The sequence below is a fragment of the Octopus bimaculoides genome, chromosome 24 (genome assembly GCF_046866305.1).
Source record: "Octopus bimaculoides isolate indiv1 chromosome 24, ASM4686630v1, whole genome shotgun sequence".
Classification (NCBI taxonomy): Eukaryota; Metazoa; Mollusca; class Cephalopoda; order Octopoda; family Octopodidae; genus Octopus; species Octopus bimaculoides.
In genome coordinates this window covers 8,462,293-8,486,070 of record NC_142951.1, presented here as the reverse complement: position 1 = coordinate 8,486,070, position 23,778 = coordinate 8,462,293, and the positions used below count along the sequence as shown (strand labels likewise).

General features: G+C 36.9%; 1 protein-coding gene across 6 annotated transcripts in view; it reads right to left on the bottom strand.

Moving 5' to 3' along the window:
- Positions 1 to 23,778, bottom strand: part of LOC106867469 (uncharacterized) — a 1,580,514-nt gene that overhangs the window by 1,424,212 nt on the left and 132,524 nt on the right. For 5 of the 6 annotated variants that reach the window (XR_016238261.1, XM_089341338.1, XM_089341342.1 and 2 more), the window contains exon 2: positions 18,266 to 18,349. The gene's annotated coding sequence lies outside the window, so the exon portion shown is untranslated. Of the gene's footprint in view, positions 1 to 5,442; positions 6,176 to 18,265; positions 18,350 to 23,778 lie in introns of those variants that run through there. The other variant, XM_089341339.1, reaches the window with a different exon arrangement.

Sequence of the window (23,778 nt, the reverse complement as noted above, 5' to 3'; positions counted from 1 at the left end):
TACCTGTTTTATGTTCAAACTGACCAGATCAGGCTTATCACACCTACACTGCCAAGTCATTCTAAAAGTAAACAATCGCGAAGCATTTCGTCCAGCATGTTAATAATCCTGCCAGCTTGTTGCCTTCTTTCAGCATTTAATAATAACAATCATTTCTAGCATAGGCACAGGAATTGAAATTTGGGGCAAGGTGTCAGTTGATTAAATTTACCCCAGTATTTAACTGGTACTTTATTTAACCAACCCTGGAACAATGTAAAGCAAAGCTGGCTTCAGTGGTTTATGAAGTTAGAAGAAAGAGAACTGGAACAAATAACAACACAAGGCATTTTTTTCTGGTACTCTACTGATTCTGTCAATAATGATAATTGAACCAGTGAGAGTGCCTCGATATGTTCACTAGGTTTGCTGGAAACGGCAGTTAAACCACTCTCAAATTCTTTGGTTGTTAAAACAAGACCAGATTAGATAATGTAATCCTAAATACTGTGTGAGGAAAACAAAGACAACTAAAGACAGAATGGTCATGGTTAGAGTCTCTTTATAAGACTACTCAACCGGAACTGACACAGAGCGAAACAACAGCAATAAAATATAATAAAATATAATAATAATGGCGTCTCATTTAGGCACATGGCCACCAGTCTTGAGAGAAGAAGGGAATTAGTCAATGCCATCAAAGCTAGTATTTTATTTTATTACCCCGAAAGGATAAAAGGCAAAACTGTCCTTGGCAGGATTTGAACTCAGACCATAAAGATCCAGAATAAATACTACAAAGCATTTAGTCCATTGATCAAATGATTCTACAAATCAACCGCCATAATGAGAACAATAATAATTATTTCTAATTTAGAAACACAGGTAGCTATTTTGAAGAGGAAGGGTGTTAGTTGATCATATATCAACCTCAGTATGTGACTGGTATCTTAATCTACCAAAATCTAGAGAGATAAAAGATGAAGTTGACCTCAGCAGAATTTTAACTCAGAACACACAGGTCTGGAATGAAGACTGCAAAGACATTTTTTCTGACTTTCTAATGATTCCGCTGAAGATACTGAAAACAGAATGTGTATCAATGTGTTTATAAATGTGGAATATATGTGTGGTTGTGTGTGAGAGAGAAAAGGAGAAAGAAATGTGGAGAAAGAGAGAGGGAGATGAAGAGAAACAGAGATAGATAAGAGAAAGAGAGAAAGGGAGGGAGGGAGATGTGGAGAAAAGGAGAGGGAGATGTGGAGAAAAGGAGAGGGAGATGTGGAGAAAAGGAGAGGGAGATGTGGAGAAAAGGAGAGGGAGATGTGGAGAAAAGGAGAGGGAGATGTGGAGAAAAGGAGAGGGAGATGAGAAGGAATCGATATAGAGGAAGGGAGAGGGAGAAGGAGTTGAAGAGAAATAGATAGACAAACAGACAGACAGAAGGATAGATAGATAGATAGATAGATAGATAGATAGATAGAGAGAGAGAGAGATGGACAGATAGATAGATAGATAGATGGATGGATGGAAAGATAGATAGATAGGTAGACAGATAGATATAGAGATAGATAGATAGATAGATAGATAAATAGATAGAGAAAAAGGAAGAGAGAAATGTGGAGAAAAGGAGACAGACAGATAGATAGATGGACAGATAGATAGATAGATAGACAGATAGATAGACAGAGAGAGAGAGAGAGAGAGAGAGAGAGAGAGATGGACAAATGGACAGATAGATGGATAGAAAGATAGCGAGGTAGATAGATAGATAGATAGATAGATAGACAGATAGAGAGAGAGAGTCATCATAACAAAGACACTACCCATCATATGACTAAAAGCCATTGAATTAGTAGAGTTCATTCAGTGAGGCTGATCGCTCAGCTTGATCCTTGAAACATTTCCGACATCGTCAAACCTTGATAGACTTAATCAGCACGTCATTCAGAGAGCATTGTATGGTATTGAAACTGACAATCTAACAAATCACTGATGTATTCTGACTTGGAGAAACAGCTGAGGCTTACTGTTAGGGTAAAAACTTTTAAAATAACTTCCTCCTGAAACAGAGGATTGCAGTGTGAAAACATGGTTTCTTATGATTTTAATATATATATATAGCAAAATAAATGAGTTTTTAAAAGTATAGCACATTTTTTTTTAACTAAAAAAAAGTCAATAGCTACAAGAATATAGCTATCTTCATATACATTAACTTGCTGCCATTTTGATCCACAGATATTCCAATAGTGTGTGTGTGTGTGTGCATGCATGCACATGTGCATGCATGTATATATGTACAGATAGATAAAGAGAGAGACACACAGACAGATAGTTAGAGACAAAAAGATGTATACATACATCATCGTCATCATCGTTTAACGTCCGCTTTCCATGCTAGCATGGGTTGGACGATTTGACTGAGGACTGGTGAAACCAGATGGCTGCACCAGGCTCCAATCTGATTTGGCAGAGTTTCTACAGCTGGATGCCCTTCCTAATGCCAACCACTCTGAGAGTGTAGTGGGCGCTTTTACATGCCACCGGCACGAAGGCCAGTCATACATATATGTATAAGCACAGGCATGGGTGTGTGGTAAGAAGCTTGCTTCCCAACCACATGGTTCCAGGTTCAGTCCCACTACATGGTACCTTGGGCAAGTGTCTTCTACTTGAGTCTCAGGTTGACCAAAGCCTTGTGAGAAGATTTAGTAGATGGAAACTGAAAGAAGCCAGTTGTATATATACATGTGTGTGTATGATGGGGAATATTTGGGTCTGTATCTTGCTGTTTATGTTCACACCACCTCTCTAGTATTGTTGTGTCTGATCACCATTTCGTGACATACAGTGAAAAGCTTTAGAGAGATGCTATCTCCTTGTTTCACACCTTTGTCAGTTGGAACACTTACTAGTGGTGAGAATAGTGTTGTATCAGTGGAGCATCCAGCATTCACATTCCTTAGCAGTTTGATGCATTGTGCCATATATATAAAGAAGTGGGGGGGGGGGAGAACAACAGAAAAAGTACAAAAATCAATAAGATGGGATAAGTTTCCAATCAAAATTATTAAATTCAGAGAAAGAGTTAGGAGAATCCAGGGGAAAAAAAATGCCCACATGAAAAAAGTGCTCACAAGAGAGTGGCTGTTGATTGACTGGAAGTATGAAGAGGCAGCCAAGTTTGGTGTCCTGGTGCAGGGGAGTGATCGTGAGTCTGTGTGTGTGTGTGTGTGTGTGTGTGTGTGTGTGTGTGTGTGTGTGTGTGTGTGTGTGTGCGCGCGCGCGCATGTCTGATATTTCAAGGTGTTCATTTACTTCTAAGGGTAGAAGAAAAAGTAGTGGTAAATAGTTTACAGCTCTCCAGAAAACATTTTAAACCTGCTAACATAATATTCGAAGTTGTTTATATGATCAGAAATATAATTTCGAAGTGTATGTTATGTCATATGAGGATCTGATCAAGGGTTTTGTAATAACAAAAACAGTAGAAAGCTTTTCAAATGTAAAGTGGAAGTATACAAAAATGAAGATTATTTCCCATCATACTATTATTTTGTTCCATTGTGAAAAATGAAAAATTATTTTATGGCTTATTATTGTTTATATATATAAGTATGGGGACACCAAAACCTTTTAAGTGCTTAGGGTCTCTATGGGTCTTAATCCAGCCCTGGATAAACCCTCAGAATTCATTCTTGGTTTAAATCATCATCACTTTGGACCAAAATTTAAAACCATAAAACTGTCTTCATACATGACAGTTATTTTGTTTTGGGAGATCAGCAGTCTGGTCATTTTGCCAAAAATTTGCTACTAGTTGGAGAGGAAAGATTTTTTTCTAATAACTGTTTGCTAGAGTAGGCCATGGTGTCCCATATATAACTATGGCTGGGTCTATACTGGCCAAAACCTATCAAAGTTATCAACATTAATAACACCATGGACCCAGTTTCCGTAAGTGCAATGGTTAAGACAGCAAGCAGATTGATATTGAAGGTGTTCCTTAACCTGCAACATCCTTAACTAACACAAGTGGCTGTGTAAAAAAAGAAATATATGTATATCAATAAATAAAAATGGTATGGTCAACTCTATCAACTAGCATCTGCTTCAGGCACTTTCAGGAAATATTCATATTTACAAATCCAAAGACAATGTTGTGCAATAGGAAGAAGTAGTTCACTATCTTGTAGGATTTTAAAATTCATTCAAGTCTTCATGTCTTGTACCACACAAACTTCACCTAAAAGAAATCGATCCCTACTCATGTTGTTGTGCAATTTAGATTAGAACAGCTAAGGAAAGACATTAAACAAATAGTGAAGAAATTTATGTCACCTATCACTGCGACACACCAGTTCTCATTGGATGCACCAAAGGAGCACCCAAACCAACAGATATACACATTTGATTTAGAAGGCTTCAGTTTCCAGAATATCTAAACATTTCCATGTTAATCAGTAAGTCTCAAGAGCAAACTTTGTGAGTTGCTGCCCAATTTTATGTAGGATCACTAACATAAGTGAGGGGAGGGTCGGTCTGCTCCGAGCGGCACTTTTCAGCCTGTCGTAGGCAATATGTGTTTTTTGTGGTGTCTGTGGGTGGCAAACGGAAGAGCCACCCAGGGCAGCACACACTCTAACTACGCTTGTATGTAGGATAGTCAAGAGTTGAAGGCCCCTATAATCTCTTAATTTACTTGGTAAAAGACAAATTTACATTGTTCACATCCTACCATAAAAAACAAAGAAAACAAAACTGAATTGACTAACTTGCATAATGTATATCAAAGTATAACAAAAAGACAAGATGGTTCCAACAGGACCATCTTTGATAATATGCCTGCAGACTCAAGATGACCCTGGACGTAATCATTAACGTGTTTTTCTTTCCTTTGTTTTGGGTTTTTTTTATAATTCCCCAACCCTCCTCCAAAATTGAGGCCTTCATGTGGTTGACTTACAAGAGGGAATAGTGAAATCTACTATCACAAATTATCAAAGAAAGAAGTAAAATAAGCGCCATCGCACGACACGGCACCATAAGGTATAACAAAACAACAGGATAGTTAGAGATGGAACGCTTTTGATCAGGACTTGCTCCGAGATTGGACAAAAAAAAATCAGTGTGAGGAAAACGAATTACAGAAACATAACACATGCTAAGAGAGTTGATGCGATGTTACGGGAAGAGTAAACCGCAGCTTGTCAACACGAGAGAAGAATGAGAATAAACGTGTGCTTCTAACATTCATTAACTCACAAAGGATAATAACAGTGTGAGGAAGCAAAATGAAGAATCTCCAATTAAGAATCGAGACTAGTTCGTTTCCCTAAGAATTGTTTACATCACTCAGTAACTGAAATATTTAATTAATACAGCAAAAATGTAATACAACAGCCATTTGTTCCATTTCCAAGGGAAATAACTGTAAAAATAAGAAAAAGAGTTAACTACCTTACACGGAAATTTTCTCTATTATTTCCCCATCCATTTGTACTTTCTTCGAAATACGGAATTTATCCAGACTTTGTTGCTTGTTCCACCGCCCCCCTCACCACCACCATCCTTTAAGGCCTCAACTTCTGATGAAATCATAAGGGCGCTGTTCGTGACATACGTCGTCTTCTTGGCACTTTAAACCCAACGAAGCCCATCACCTTCCACGTCTGAAAACAGATTTACTCAAAAGAGTAAACTGAGAGAAAAGTAAAAACTAGTGTCTTTTTATCAACCCCGAAACAACTGCAGACAAAGCGGACCTCAACAAGATTTGAACTCGGTGCGCAGAGAGTGAAAATGAATACAGCAAGACTTTGTAGCTAACTTTCTAACACTTCTACGGTCTTCAGATTAAGCAACGGCGGAAATAGAACTATGAACAAAGACAACCGAGCGAAACCATCTTATCTTCAGATGTAGTGCATTAGGACTACATTATTTAATGTCCTTCCCCTTTAAAAAATTTGGTGGGGGCAGGGTGTAATTGTAAGATGAGATGTGGTTGGCTGCTATTTTTAGCAGGGTGTCAGATTGCCAACGGAATGTTTCATACGTCGTAACCAATACACATGTAGCGAGACCAATTTCTGTTATGGCATATTGAAAACATTTTGATTTGCATAGGTTCGTCAAGTTTATCTATTGTGATTGGTTAACATACCTATCACGTGAGTGTTGAGACATTTTTTTGGGTCATGTGATTGAGTGTTGCGCGGTAATTGAATCGAAGGTCCAATCAAGTTGCGCGGTAATTGAATCGAAGGTCCAATCAAATTGCGCGGTAATGTATTCTCTAACAATTAATCTGTATATGTTCTGGAGCATTTTTTTTTTTTTTTTGGTGTGCAAATTATTTACGAATCAGAGGGTGAGAGTTTTTCATCAAGGCGAGTTACATGGATGCTGTCATCTTTCAGAGGAGAATTAATATAACGGAGCCCATGCAACCAACAACGACCCAAGTTGAATTATCCAAACGATGGATGAACAACAACTATCAGAATTCATAACGTTTCTTGCTTCGATCCACTGTACCACTTCACGAAGGAATAAAACCCCACTGTTATTTTACAGTTAGTTTCTTTTGTTACTTCCACGAATGAAAACGCAACTTATATTTATTATGTTTTCTTTAGTAAAACCAAGTGGAGACTTTAGATCAACGTAAAACACAAGTCAACAAAAAGGTCTCTAACTGATCGCTCGATGTGCTACAAACTGCAACCAAATCGACCTCAAACTACAACCTGCTGTCTTTGGAAATAAGTTCAGGAGGCCTGCATACTGGATAGCGTAGACTAATGTATAGTATCCAGGGAAAACATACGGAATGGCCATAACCGGAATAAATTTAAATCGACTCTAGTACTTCACCACGTCTCTATTTTTATTGATGCCCTTAGCGTAAATGATAAAAATGGACACTGGAGGAGAAAAGGCGGGATTTGAACGTAGAGAACTGGAATATATACCACAAAGGATCCTGCCCAACACTAATGATTCGGTTAATCCATCTTACTTCACCACAACTGGGTGGGTTGAAGGTGGTAGAGACGTACAGAAACGATTATATGAAACCCTACACTAGATCGATGCATTTTCGATAACGACAGCTCCTCTGTTTCGTAGGTCGACCTGCTAGAAATAACAGTTAAATCTCACTCAATTCCCAATCTGTCATTTTAAAAAACAAGCAAGAGCATATTGAATAAGTAGTCCTGTATGCACTAAGCCTAAACTGTACGAAACAAAAACAGAAGCTGATGCATACTTATCGCCCTCCTCCTGGTTTGAACCTGGGACCTAACTAAATACAGGTATGGTATTGTCTTATGTTCTCTACACAAATACGACGCAGTGGACGTTGGTTTTGTTGCTGATGACGTTTATTGAACTAATCTCAACCCTAATCCGAGCAGACCCATCATCAAAAACGTCCAAGCACGATCGTCAGTTCTTTTTCTTTATTTATTTTGGGCATAGTTTTTAAGACTCCATTATTCAATGTGTCCTTATTTTAAAACAGTATGGTACGATTTGAAGGAAATTTACCTGCTATTTCAAGCAAATTGAAAGACCACACTGGCTTGTCTTATGATCAGCTCGTCGGTCTTGTGATCAACTAAACAGTACTTTTGTGGGGGGAGGGGAGGATGAAGTATGAGGATTGAAAATGAGCTTAATAAATAGTCATGTTCAATAAAATGAAGACGAAGAAGGTTTTAAACTATTTTTATAAACTTGTCCAACACAGTGGGAAAGAAAGAAGAAACATATGGATGAAATTCATTAATAAATACCATCCGATCACCGAAGACAAGCGACGTTAAGCCGAGTTAGTACTTAGATGGGTGACTTCTTAAGAAACATGGGTACTTTAAGCCTAGCCTCAAATAGGCGCAGCCGTGGCTATGTGGTTAAGGAGCGTGCTTCCCAAGCAGTCGACCTTGCGTTCAGTTCCACTATGCTTCATATTAGGCGACTGTCTTCTTCTACAGTTCCGGGTCGAACAAAGCTTTGGGAGTGGATTTTACAGACGGAAGCTGAAATAAGCCTGTGTGTGTGTTTGCGCGCGCGCGTGTGTGTGTGTGCGATAGTTAACTGGTGTTGCGGTTCGGCAAAAGAAACAGATAGAATAAGCATCAGATTTAACAATAGGTACTGGAGTCGTATTGTTCGACTAAACCCTCGAAGGAGATGCTCCAGTATGGCTGCAGTCCAATAACTGAAAAAAAGTTAATAGCTAATGTTTTGGCGAGAAAGGGTTGGTATTTCGAAAGCCACTTAACTAAATGATACCATTACAGATAGTCACAGATTTTGCAAATTGTTCGTTAAAGGGAGATCACTCTAACCTAACTGCTAATGTTAGCTTCCAAGATTTATGCAACTTAGAAATATTTCGAATAAGTTATTTTCTGTCAGGAAATGACTTCTGGCCTAGCGCCAGCAACAACAGAATTATGTCCAACGATTTTATTAATGTGAGATAAATAATAATTTAGTGCTGTGAGCAGAAGTGACACTTTGGAGCCTTTATATTCCTGTCTGAGACCTTACAATTTTCTTCACGAGACACAAATCCTATTTTTCAACGTTTTATTGAACCTTCTTATGAAAAAACATTTGACAGTGGAAAAATGGTATCATCATTTAGTAGAATGGTTAAAGCCTCGGAAAATTCTTGGCGTCATTTGTTCTTGCACGTTACATAGTGTGTTCAAATTCTACTAAGGTCGACTTAGTCTTTCATCCTTTCAGGCCTGATAAAATAAGTACCAGTTGAGTAGTGAGGTCGAATTCATCGACTAACTCCTCCTCCTCCTCCTAATAATAATAATAATAATAATAATAATAATAATAATAATAATAATAATAATAATAATAATAATAATAATAATAAAGAACAAGAACAAGAACAAGAAGAAGAACGATTTCAAATTTTGTCACAAGAGTAGAAATTTTGGGGCGGGCCAAGTCGATTACATCCACCCAGTGTTCAACTGGTATTGATTTTATCGGCCCTGAAAGAACGAAAGGCGAAGTCGACCTCGGCGGAAGTTGAACTCAGAACGTAGCGACGGACGAAATACCGCTAATAATAATAATAATAATAATTGCTGGTTTTGTACCAAAATTTTAAGTTATTATTTTTATCATTATTATTGTCATTAGTATTATTAAGGCGGCAAGGCAAGCTGGCAGAATCGTTAGCACACTGGGCAATATGCTTAGCGGTATTTCATCCATCTTTACGTTCTGAGTTCAAACAAAGCCGAGGTTGACTTTACCCTTTATCCTTCCGGGGTTGATAAAATAAGTACCAGTTGAACACTGGTATCAATGTAATTGTCTTATCCCCTCTCCAATCTTGCTGGCCTCGTGGCAAAATTTGAAATTATTATTATTAGTATCGTTTAAAATTTTTCTTTCATTGTTTTCACTACTTTGAACCGAGAGATCTTCTACGTGGTCCGTTGATCTTCGAGAAATAGCAGTCAAATCACATTTTATCCTCTTCCAAAATGAGAGAATGAACGGTATAATGTAATCATTTTGTCTAAATATAAGATATACTTACTAATGGAATACCTTTCATTATACATAATTGGCCCGGGATCAACCAAACCTCCCTCAAATTACACGCCACAGTTTTTAAAAAGAAAACAACACACTGCTTTCGACATAACTCTAAAAAGATGGGATGGTCATGGCTGGAATGTCTTTAATCGTAGTCCCATCTACTTCTTAATTACGAATGACCTGTGCTTAAACAATTACAATCGCCGACTGTTATTTCTCTACAGCCAAAAAATTTTTTAGCGCGGTGAACGAGTGCAAGGGCGATAACTCTAGTAGACTTCTGTTTTAGTTTGACAACAACGTTAGTTTATTTTAAGGAAGCGGCGAATTGATAGAATCGTCAGCAGGTCAGAAAAATTGCATAGCAGCATTTCTTCCGACTCATTAAGAAGTTCATAGAACGCCGAGTTCGACTTAGCCTTTCGTCCTCCCAGATTCGATAAAATAAGTACCAGTCGAGCACTAAGGTTGATGTAATACATTCATAGAATTATTGGCCTTGTGCCAGAATTAGAAAGAATTAACGAGAGAGACAGAGAAAGAGAGGGAGGGATGGATACACAAAAAGAGAAAGTAATACAGGACTCAATACAAGGCATAATGCTTTGAATACAGCTGTCCTGATTTTGAATGGTAGTTTTTCTTCACTTTCTCTTTCTCCACTAAATACAGTGAGGCAGCGATCCTCAACCATTTTTTTGCACTATGGATCCCTTTTATAGCCATTCTTTACCTTGTGGAATCGATCCCCAGTAAAAGCATTGGAATCTAAATTTGAATCTTGAGCACTAAGTGTCTTGTATACTGAGAATTTCTGGATCTCATCTGTGGACTGCATATGAGAGAGAGAGAAGTGTAGGGGGTGTAGGGATGTATTCTTCATGCTTTGGGTAGAAGCATTGTTCCACAGCACTGTGAACTGGTATGTTGTACATTTAATTCCTACTCAAGCCTAGGGAGGATTTCTTTCAAGGAAAAGTGCAGCCTATTAGGTTACTACTAACCTACGGCTTGTAGGTATTTTTAAGACCCCAAGGAATGAAATGCAAAGGTGTCAAGGACCATTGAGATTTGGGAACCTCAAAATTTACATAGACAAGAACTAAATACCCTACACTTTCTATTAACACTTTTTTCTTTGACTTGGACCATGCTGTAGCACATGAAGTTCAATGCTCTTCTCTTTTGTGCTGACTGTGTGTGTATCGAGGTGTCCAATATTTTGTTTAGATTTTTCACTGTAGAATTTTTAAAATGATGAACCAAGAAACTAACAGGGAGTGTTGTTTTGGTTGTAGCATTTCATTTTGCAGACTACTGCCTCATAGCCAACTGCCACGTGCTGGTACAGACATGTCCTCTACTTACCACCATCCTACCAGGGCCTTAACCTTGTTCAATGCAATAGCTACAGGCTGGATGACAGACCCCACACCAGATGGCTGGATGTGATTAATGAAGATCTCCAGAGGCTCAGCATTATTTTGGAGGATACAGAGAAGCTGGAACAGGACCACCAGTAATGAGGAGCACTCATGGACCCGATTGGCTTTATGCACGATGACATCTCTGGCACCATAACCTGGGATCACCCCAGTTCCATGAAGCAAGCGCATAAGGAAGATTACTGATTCGGGACACTAGAAATAAATGCCTCTGGTTCTCAAGGCAAAACTTTGTTTTAATGTTTAGATGTTTAGATGTTTGAAAGATCTAAGTATGGTGAACTGGCAGAATCATTCTCATGCAGGACGAAATGCTTAGCAGCAGTTATGGCTATTTATGTTCTGAGTTCAAATGCAACCAAGCTCAACTATACATTTCATCTTTTGATACTCAATAAAAGTACCAGTGGAGTACTTGGCTCAATTTAACTGGCTTCCCCTTGACCTCAAAATTGCTGGCATTGAGCCAAAATTTGAAAGATTATGTTTGAACGATATTATAGAAAACTTTGGCCAAATTCTAAGGGTCTTTGAGGGAACTTTAGTCAAGGTTTATGAACCATTTAGTAAAGGAAGTTGTAAAATTGTAAACTGACTATATAGATTCCTAAAGAGAAAGTTTGACTTTTTCTTTCTTTCACACTTAAATTTGGAACAAATATAGATTACAATACAAAACAAGGTCTGATTGATGTTTATGACATCAAAAATGACTGGAAGATTACGATGAAATGAGTTTTCCTTCATCCGTTAAGAGAAACCTGCCCCCAAACTGAGCTCACAAGAATTGTGTATCATGTTCTCCAGCCTTTGTCACTTATATATGAAATATTCCATATAGGCTTAGGTGTGGTCATGTGGATATGTGGTTATGAAGGTCACCTCACAACTGTTAGGCTCCAAGTTCTATCCCATTGGTAAACATGAAGACACCTGTCCAAAATATACAATGCCTTTTCAATAAAAGTTAGTAGATAGTAAAAGTTTGATAGATGCTTTGTGTGCAAGTGTGAATATGCATGTGTACAGATGTTAATATTTTGTAATGTATGTGAGGTCAAGAAGCTTGTTACCCCCACCATGTCATTTCAGGTTCATTTCCAATGTGTGTCACCTTACACACAAGTGCCTCCTATTATAATTCCCAGGGAAACTAAAGCCTTGTGAGTATATTCGGTAAGCAGATACTGAAAGCTCATTGTGCATGTATGTGTTTATAAATTTGACTTGTCATCCTGTAATGGTCGTAAATGAGCATCACCATCATGCACATGACATTAAAAGGTGACATTAAATAATGATGAGGAGAAATAGGAGGAGGATGTCTCTAAACAGAATGTTACTCAGTAAGTAGATAAAATCAATTATATATTTGGTAAATAGAGAATTGATAAAATGACTACCAGACCAGAACAGGATCAATATAACTGAACTAAACACCCATGAAGGCAGTGCTCCAGCGTGGCCACAGTCAAATGACTGAAAACCATAATAAAACCAAATAAAAATACATAAACTAATAGGAAACACATGAACTAACATAATTTTTCACAGACATATATAATTGCAACAATATAGAATTTCCTGGCAAACAGATATTACCAAAGCACCAACTTCAATAGCTAACATACAACTTAGATACAAAAGCTATGAATGTTAATCACATAATCAAATATAGTAATAATTATAATTTACCAAATATTGAGTTGTTAGAATTTCTACATCAAGGCTATAGTTTTTTTGTTTTTTTTAATGGCTTCGATTAGTGCATTGTGGCATTGCTGAGGCAATGCCTTGGAGGAATTTCAATCGATCATATTGATCCCAGAACTTATTTCGATCTCGTATTTATTTTATCAATCTAACTTTTATCAAATCACTTTGGTTACACTTTTTGTAATGCTAGCTTTCCTATGATGAACCATCAAAGGTGTAGAAATGGACATATATATACATATGTATGTGTGTGTGTGTGTGTGTGTGTGTGCATATACATATAGATGTATATATGCATGCATGCATATATATATATATATATATATATATATATATATATATAAATATAGCATTGCTATTATGTTAAACTGTCATATGTCCAAATTTGGCCAACTGCGGTTTTTTGTTTTTATTTTTGTTTTTTTTTTCTCAATATTTAATTCTGCTTGCAACAGCCAGTTCTTTTGGTCAAACTATCGTATCTCCACCTGCTTCAGAGGCCTAGATCTGAAAATTGTCAAAGTGTAGTACAACAGTTCAGCATTTGTCAAAAGTATAATAAGTCCCACATACGACAGTTTTGCAAAAATATCTCTGACTAAAAATATCATATATATGCATGGAGTTAGGATTTTATACACCCAACAAAGAATTATTGTTAAGCTAAAACTGTTGTTAATACAAAAAGAAATGGAATAGTGAAACTATTTTTTCATTTTCTGAAAAAGCAACGTTCTGGACTTACAACACTTTTGCATAATAGCAACGATATGTATACTGGTGTACATACAATGGTGAGTCAAAAAGTAATGCATTTTAATTAGTATTGATATTTAACTCACTTTTGTATGTGTATGCATATATATATTGGAGCCTGGTGCAGCCATCTGGTTTGCCAGTCCTCAATCAAATCGTCCAATCCATGCTAGCATAGAAAGCGGACATTAAACAATGATTATATATGAGCATATAACTACAAGCCAGCCAACACTAAAAATCTCTAGTGAGACATCTTTATCAATGTACCTGAAAAAATCCCAAACTGATGGTTTGAAACATGTTGTACTTAATAAAAGTCTAATACGAAATCCATCTTCTATTAAATAATACTATATATATATATATATATATATATATATATATATATATATATGCATATATATGTCTGTATATATGCATATATGAGTGGTGGGGTGTGTATAGCTTGGCAAACAATTGGAGACACTGTAAGGATGAAAGGACCCCTTTAATCTTGCCAAAGATATGACAACCTTTCACATACTGGTGCCATGATTTAATGCACCCAGTATAATCTATAAAGTGGTTGGTTAGAGGAAGGACAGCAGGTCGTAAAAACCAAGCGCAAAATTAAACGAATGAACAAACACGTCTTGGTTTTCCAAATAACCTATGTAGGAAAAGTGAAATGAAGGTAGATAGATTGGTAGGTAAATGAGTTCTATTACAACTATTAGTTTCCCCATTTCCGGTTCTTCAAGCAATGCATCAAATCCATTATTTCCTTCTTTCTTTTTTGCGATGATTGCTTACATAAGTAAGAAAAAGAGTTCCCTCAAAGTTGGAGTAGTCAGATGCACGTTTCTGTGATCAACTTCATGCATTATCTTTGGGTATTCATTGCTATATGAAAATTGAAACAACTATCTATATCAATATGCAACTATTTATATGCATGCATATTCAACTGTATGGTGTAGCATTCGTTTTCCAAGCAGCTTTACTTTAACATAATCATTATGACAATAAAGCATTTGTTTCCAAATAGCATGTAAACAAAGGGAAGTCACTCCAACTTCCAATACGTTCTTCACAGGCATATTCATTTCTATGTGAAATTTGTAAAAAAAAAAAAAAAAAAAAAACATATATACATATATCTATGGGAATGTCTGTATATTCTTTAGTATTGTTTAGTTTGTATTTTCATGCATCTTTACCTTAATATTTATTTGAATAATTTAATACTAATATTAGTCTCTACTGCATTTGTACTCTCAGAATATGAGATTATTTGCACTGTTTATTATTTACATTTATAAATTGTTTGTGTATACAGACATACGCACACACAATATATATATATATATATATATATATATATATATATGCACAAATATGTGGTGTTTTGTGTGTGTAGATGAATGGCTGGTGAAAGCCATTCAAACCAAGTACAAGGATAATATGAGTAAGATAGTAAGATTAGAGCTAGCAATGAACACAGCGATAAATTTAGTGTGCAGACAGTATTTCACTCAGGTTTGGTAATCAGCCCCTTCTTATTTATCATATTCCTCCAAGCTATAACAGGGGAACTTAAGACCAAGAGTCCATAGGATCTCCTTTGTGCTAATGACGTTCCCCTTATAGCTGAAATTGTGATCAAATTAGAAATGAAATTCCAGGCATGGAAGGAAAACCTAGGAACAAAGAGCCTTAAAGTTAACTTAGCAAAGCTCTCTGGTGAGCAGAAAAACAGACAGGTGAATGGCATGAGTTAAAATAAAACAAAAAATACGAACAGTAACAAGCGAATAAAGAACAAATATATAGTGCATGTGTTTATTTGGAAAAAAATTACCATACCGAAATACAACCTGTTTCAACACATGATTTCACATCAGAATAATTCAATACAATACAAGCGTGACAAACTGGGAACTGAACCCAGTACGTTATGCTTTGAGGCCTGAACTTGCAGTATGTTTCACAACCATTTCCATTCTTTTATTTCTAGTATTCTATGACCTTAAATCTAACAAGCTCTGCATATATGCATGTTTACAGGCATTTGCCATGACAACAGGTGCACTGTCTTGTTTGTGGATGTGTATCCATGAGAATACTGACTAACGTATGCAAACATGCAATAAATGATAGAGATGCAAGCAACTGCACAGAGACACATGCATATATATTCTGGTGTGCAAGTATCTGGGCTCTTTGCTTACTTGAAGCATCCATCTACTACCTTGCATGTGCACATGGGAAATTGCATACATTTATGTACGTGTGTGTATGTGTATGTATGTTTATGCTCAGGTATGTGTGTTTTTGTGTGAACTTACATGTCTTCCTGCATGTGAATGTATGAATGCATGTATATATATATATATATATATATATATATATATATATATATGCATAAACATCTTGTGACTGTGTTGGCATGCATATATGTGTGTGAGTGTATGTAAGCAAGCTTGTGTCTGTGCCAGTGTGTATGCATATATACCTGTGTGCATGTGTGTGTGCAGCTGTTTATGTTTGCATGTGTTTACATGCATACATATATACCACACCTTTTCTGACCTTTTCTGTCAAGCCTTCATTCAAAGTACAAACATAATCGGCCCCTTTTGTTCAAAATGTCCACAGTGAAACAGCACACCATTGCTTTCATTGCACTATTGCCCTTTGAAATAAACTTTTCCCTTTAACCCTTATTTATGCATAACTCATTCTTTTCCCTTTCTATCCACCAATCACTTTCCTTCTCTCTCTCTCTTTATATTTATATATATATATATATATATATATATATATATATATATATATATATGATTATTTATCCATCTATCTCTAAGATGTAAGCTTTGATAGCTTAGATAACTTAAAAACGAAGATCAAGGAATTTAATAATCTTTCAACCAATTCCTTCCTTGAAGCTTTAAACCAAACCAAAGCGAATATGAAGCTATTTCTGCATTCCATTTTATTTCTTCTCTGATCTTTCAAACTACCTGCACAGGTAAACTTAAAACCTTAAGCATTTCCATGTTCAAGAACATAACTGAGGAGAACAGAGATAAGTGCCAATGATTATTTCATAACAATCATATTTCGGTTATCTGATCTCAATGCAGCTAAATGATTATTTCTACTGTAGGTACAGAGACTGAAAAATTTGGTGAAAGGGACAAGTCTTTCACATCAACCCCAGTGCTCAACTGGTGCTAATTTTGTTGATGTTGGAAGGATAAAAGGCAAAGTCAACCTAGGCAGAATTTGAATGTAGAACATGGTTGGGAGAGAGAGAGAGAGAGAGAGAGAGAAAGAGATAGATAGATGTGTGTGTGTGTGTGTGTGTGTAAATATATATATATATATAAATAATACAAAATGGGAGAAGAATGCAAAACATCCAGACAGTTAGGTGATACAAGAAAGGGACAACAAAACATCCAGATAGACGATACAAAGAAAACAAGGAGAGGTCATTCGGAGTTTTCTTTCCTCAGTCGAGTTCCATATTATCTATGCAATTTCGGCTGGTTATACTTGAGATTGCTCCAATCTGGCCAGCCCCAAGGAAAAGCTAAGCTTAGAGCATTAGATTCCTTGGAAGAAAGCAGCAAATGTATACAAAAACAAGGACGGAAAAAAATGGACAATGTTACACAAAGACAATAAAAATAATAACAGGACATAACAACAGGTGTCTTTTGACTAAGGACGAATTAAATTAAGCTGGCGTGTGTGGAAATAAAGCCTTATGGCAGAGATACAAGATTTCAAAGGTACAGGGAGGAATATCGATGTTGCACGGACAACAGCTGGTCAACAAAGAAAGGTTAGGCTTGGCCGAACGTCGGTCACATGGGAAGAGAAGAGAGAGAGGTAGAGGCAGAAGGACAAAAGAATTAAGGAGGGGCGAGAAAAAATGAAAGGGACACAGTGAAAGGAAAAGTGAGCAAGAAGAGAAGGCAAGAAAATTTCATATTGCTCCAGTCCATTCACCTGTAAATGTGTAACCTTGCAATAGGATGGTATCCTATTCAATGAGGAGAAGCTATGGTTTTGGTCACTTATATGCTGTGGAAGCCAGGTAACCAGCCCTATGAGTCCTAGGACTTGACACATTACTTTTTAAGTAAATAAAAATTTGGCTGTCAATAACAGAAAATGTACCAAATGTTTTCATTTATTTTCTAAATAAAAAAAACAATTGTTTCTTTTCATTTATAGTCTAAATAAAAAATATTTTGATTTACATATGAGTAAGAAGTTTTCTTTGGGAAATACATTTCTGAATTCTTATAAATATGAGCCTCAGAATAGCAAATATAAAAAAAAAAAGGAAAAGAAAAAGAAAGAAATCGAGACATGCAGAGTCTTTCAATTAAACATTGCACCAGGGACACTGGTGCTCCTTTCTAAAAATTCTTGAAGTAATCCCAAACACTCACAACATCAAAGCCAGTAATCACAAGGCCCAGTTACTGAAATCACCAGGGACCCCAACAAATATCATTTGGTTCTTTTGTGACATGTAATTGCCAGCAAAAACAACAAACTTGCTTGTTAACAGCTTACACTCCCCACCAAATACCTCAAAAACTGCAGTTATAATAATTCAACAACAACAATAAAAGATTATTACATTAACATAATAAGTTTTTCTCTTTTTTGACATTATGTGGCAGACAGTAAAAAGACAAGTAGAATTTATTATTTTTTTGTATTAAAAATATAACATCATATTATCTATGGGAATTAGAAAAATTGAAACTTACCCGTGATTGGTAGAATTTTGATTGAAGCTTATTTTCACCAATTTTTTTTTTTAATTCTCTTTTGGTTTGAGATTTCAAAAAAAACTGAAATTAATAAAAACAAAGAAGACAGGGTGAAGAGGGTGAAATTGATTTTAAAAAATTTAAGTGAAATTGAAATTTGAATTTAAATTGAAATTCAAAAATAAACAAAAACACAATAAATATAATCCAACAGAGCGGATCTTTTATACGATTGATCTGTCAGCAAGAAATAATAGCCAAAATTCATATCATACCCAAGCAATATCAAAATCAACGATAACAATAATGAACTGTGATTTGAAAAAATAGTAAATACCAACAAGAAAGAATAAAAATAATTGGTGGAAGCAGAGGACAATCACCTACATCTGCTAATTCAGGATATTCCTTGCAAAACTCCAAATTACGGTGATGCATTAAAATAAATGCCCCTTCCCAGTTCTTGCTGCCAGCCCACAGCTACACGGTTGCAGTGAACCAATTTTGCCATGTCAATTTCACAACTGTCACCTAATTTTCATGGAATTCGCCAGAGTTCAGCACCTCACAGTCCAACCTCAAATTCTTCTTCAAGTGGCATATACAGAAACAGCTGACAGCTTTATCCAAGAGGAAAAATTCTCTCAAAATTTTCAGCTATGTCCATCATAGCCACCATAGCCGCTAGGCACTGGTAAAATTCAGACTCAGAATGTAATAAATTGATACTCTTCACAAAACTCTAGATTATAGTGACACACCTAAGTAAATGCTCTCTCCCAGTTCTTGAAGAAGCCCACAGCTGTATGGTTACAGTGGACCAATTTAGCCATGCCAATCTCAAAACTCTCACCTAACTTTCATGAAATTCACCAGAGGACAGCACCTCACAGTCCAACCTTACATTCCTCTTTAAGCAGCATATGAAGAAACAGTTAACAGCATGATCCAAGAGAAAAAGTTCTCTCAACATTTTCAGCTATGACAGTCATATAATACCATCACCATAGCCACTAGACATCAGTAGAATTTGAACTCAGAATGTAAAAAGAAGTGCTGCTAATGATTCTGCCAGCTTACTGCCTTAGCAATGATAAAAATAATGGTTTCAAATTTTGGCACAAGGCCAGCATTTTAGGGGAGAGGATAAGTTGGTTACATCAAATTCAGTGCTCAACTTGTACCAAATTTTATTACTGAACCCACCCCCATCCCCAAGGATGAAAAGTCAAGTCGAACTCAGTGGAATTTGAACCCAGAACAGAAATGTGGAAGAAATGTTTGCTAAGCAATTTTGTCCAGATTGCTAATGATTCTACCAACCCACCACCTTAGTAGTAGTAGTAGTAGTAGTAGTGAAAGAAGAAGAAGAATTGAAATTGATACAAATGCTATGGTATACAAGCATTTCTGTAAAGTCATTGGCAAATAATCTACAAGACAAAGACACATTTCAGAAAATAGCAGTTCCAAGATCTGTAAATATAGTTATGGTTTATGTAATATGCACATTTTCAAAAATGCATATAAATTGTTTTTGATGTAAGATAAGAAAATTTTGAAGCATTTCTCAGCTCGTGAATAATAAAGGCAATAAAAATATTTTCTATCATAATTTCATGACCACTAACTTTGAGAGAGAGAGAGAGAGAGAGAGACGTAGACAGATAGGCACAGAGAGAGATAGAGTATTAGATCAATATTAGATCACCTAACTGCTAGTTTCTTTTATTAGCTCTAGGAGAGTGTTTGAACTCAGATCATAAAAGACGACGATGAAATACTGCAATGGATTCTGTTCAATTCTTTACTAATTCTCTCAAATCAATGATGGTAATAATATTTAAGCATCATTGTACTCTGTAACTTGTTCCAAGTGCAGTAAGTCTTCTTGCCATATAAGACTGGAGAGATTAACGTTTGTGATGCTCAGCCAGAACATCTGCAAGTCCAGGACTGCAGGGAAAAAATGAGAGAACCAGGAGTTAGAGTCTTCCACAGAGTGACCTATGCAAAAGTCACCCAAGGACTGAATGTTAATGGTGGTGGTGGTGGTGGTGGTGGTGGTGCTATGTGGGAGTGTTAAATCAGGTAAAGGATTATGTCTAACATCTAAGAAGAGACACGGTGTAACAGAGAAGCTTCTACAGTTTCCATCAATCTAATTTCACTTACAAGGGATGAGTTTCCTCAAGGTTATGGTAGAAGACACAGGCGCAAAGGGACTACACACAGTAATGGGATTGTACCTGCAAACTGAAAGCATTGCAAAGTATACTTCTTAGCCACATGCTTGTGTTCATGATAATGAGGCAAAATGAACTCTCATTTAGTTTTCTCTCTATATATATACATCTATCTCTTTCTCTCCCTCCTCTCTCTCTACTGTTCTTTGTCATAATGTCATGATTATAGCATGTTAAAGTATCTTATAAAAATAGGAATATCACTTGTACCTGAGATTCTTCCAGATCAGATTTGTTTTTCAAAAGAAGCTATTTGATATGTGTGTGGTATTTGCTTCCCTGATTATTTTTTTGGTTTTTGTGTCTTTTGTTGGGCTTTTCGGGTGGGGGCACAGTGCACAGCAATGTGGAGGATAGGTATAGTAACTGATTTTCTTCAGCAATCTGTCACACACACACAAATGTCAAGAATGTTTTGAGGGTTATATTCTCACCACCACCATCACTGTGATGAATTATTTATTCAGTTTTTAAAATGGTTTAGAATCAAATGCACATGACAGAAGATGGCAAATCCTACTACATCAAAACTGAAAACACTTAAATCACATCAAAAATTAAAACACGCACATACACACACCCACGTATACACGCACACATACAACCAATCTTGCCAGCAAATTTCAGAGCATTTAATATGACAACAACACCTACGACAATGAGAATAATGAGGGGAACTTCCAAGCTGTCACTTGATCTGGTAGCAATCTTCTTCAAATTACATGCTACCCTCTCTTTAAAAAGCAAAGAGAATGTGTTTGATAAGCGAATAAAAATAAAAGACGAGTGTGCGTGAGAAGACCCGGCAAGCCATGTAAGATCGTTGCCAGTGCCCCTGGACTGGCTCTTGTGCGGGTGGCACATGAGATGCACCATTTTGAGCGTGGCCATTGCCAGTACCGCCTGACTGGCTTCCGTAGGATTTTCGAGTGAGATCGTTGCCAGTGCCCCTGAACTGGCTTGTGCGGGTGGTACATAAAAGACACCATTTCGAGCGTGGCCGTTTTCGTGTGGGTGACACATAAAAGCACCCACTACACTCTCTGAGTGGTTGGCGTTAGGAAGGGCATCCAGCTGTAGAAACTCTGCCAAATTAGATTGGAGCCTGGTGTTGCCATCCGGTTTCACCAGTCCTCAGTCAAATCGTCCAACCCATGCTAGCATGGAAAGCGGACGTTAAACGATGATGATGATGATGATGATGGTTCATAGTGGGGGAAAAACCTTTTGGTGATATGTCTGTTCAAGTAAGGTCGACCTGGATCTAAGCAACAACAAGGACAAATGAGATAGAGGGCGATAGCAAAAGCCATTTGGCAATACAGGCTATAGATCAAAATAAACTCAAATCAATATTCTGACCTGCGACAAGACTTATTCATGAACTGAAGAATCCAAGATGAAAGGTTAATGGAAAACAAGTGTAACTGTGTGGTGCTGAAACTAGCTCCTTTATCTACATGATTCCAAGTTCAATCCTACTCTGCAACATCTTGTATAAGTGTCTTATTCTATAGGCATAAGTTAAATAATGCTTTATGAATAAAATTATACTTTTTCATCCCAGCTCAAATGGATGGGTCATTTGGTTTAATAAAGCTGTACACTTTTACTCTTTTACTTGTTTCAGTCATTTGACTGCAGCCATGCTGGAGCACCACCTTTAGTCGAGCAAATTGACCCTAGGACTTATTCTTTGGAAGCCTAGTACTTATTCTATCGGTCTCTTTTACCGAACCGCTAAGTCATGGGGACGTAAACACACCACCATCGGTTGTCAAGCGATGTTAGGGGGACAAACACAGACACACAAACATATACACACACACACACATATATATATATATATACATATATACGACAAGCTTCTTTCAGTTTCGGTCTACCAAATCCACTCACAAGGCTTTGGTCAGCCCGAGGCTATAGTAGAAGACACCTGCCCAAGGTGCCACGCAGTGAGACTGAACCCGGAACCATGTGGTTGGTAAGCAAGCAACTTACCACACAGCCACTCCTGTGCTTGTATCTGTAATCCATAACATTAAGTTTGTAGAGATAAGCAAAAATATGGGCAATAGAGTATCAGCTACTTATACAGTAAAAATGCAAAGAAAAACAAAATTGAAGATGATGGTTATGTTGATAAACAAATTCTGAATCTATCTTTTGCTACTTTCAGCCACTGAACTTAGTTCATGCTGGAGCATTGCCTTGCAGTGTTTAGTCAAGCAAATCACCTCCATTTCTTATTTTGTTTTTTAAAGTCGTTATTTTGGTCTCTTTTGCTGAACCACTAAGCTATGGGGATGTAAACTGTTGTGGAAGGATTCTGACCACCCCTCAAGTGACTAAAAGGTGGACTGACTCATTATAAAGTAAAGGACTGTGAGCAATTGACAGTTCGGGTTGGTAGCAGTTCACTGTAAGCTGTGATTAAAAGCGTGAGTCTCATGTAATAATAATAATAGTATGTCGTGTAAATACTTACTTTCCCCCTGCTTCATTATATTATATATCCAACATACGGTATGAAATAAACAAACCCATATATGGTGTCAAGTGGTGGAGGAGGGACAAATACACATACACATACAGTGATAAAAATCAAACATCTGGTCAACATCATGGTGTTTGGAGTGATCACTAGTGATGGTGACATTATGCCTCCATTCATCTTCCCACACAACCTCAGACTCCACACGGAAGCCTACATCAAGGTAGTGCTGCCTTGGGTCAAAAGGGTAACTGCTGAAAGACCCTATGTCTGGCAACAGGACTCTGCACCATGCCACAACAGCAGGAGTACCCAGTCATGGCTATCAGACAATTTCTGTGACCACATCGCCCCTAAGATCTGGCCACTTAACTCCCCAGATTACAACCCCTTTGATTATTATGTGTGGTGCATTTGAGCAAGGGACCAACAAAACTCCTTATAACACCAAATATGAACAGAAGGCAAGGATTATGGCAGAATTCACCAACTTAAACAAGGAGATTGTCCAAAAATGTTGCAGGAGATTCTGAAGTCATCTAGAGGCTGTGGTTGAAGCCAATGGAGTTTTATTGGATAAATTTCCTCTTTAGTATTTCAAGATATTTTTATGTAATTTTGGTAAATATATCTGTTAAAATGAGATATCATTATTTTCATTTTTTGCGTAATTTTAGACGACAGTTTATTCATCGCCCCCTGTATATATATATATATATATATAAACTGAACCACAAGGCTTTGATTGGTTTGGTGCGATAGTAGAAGAC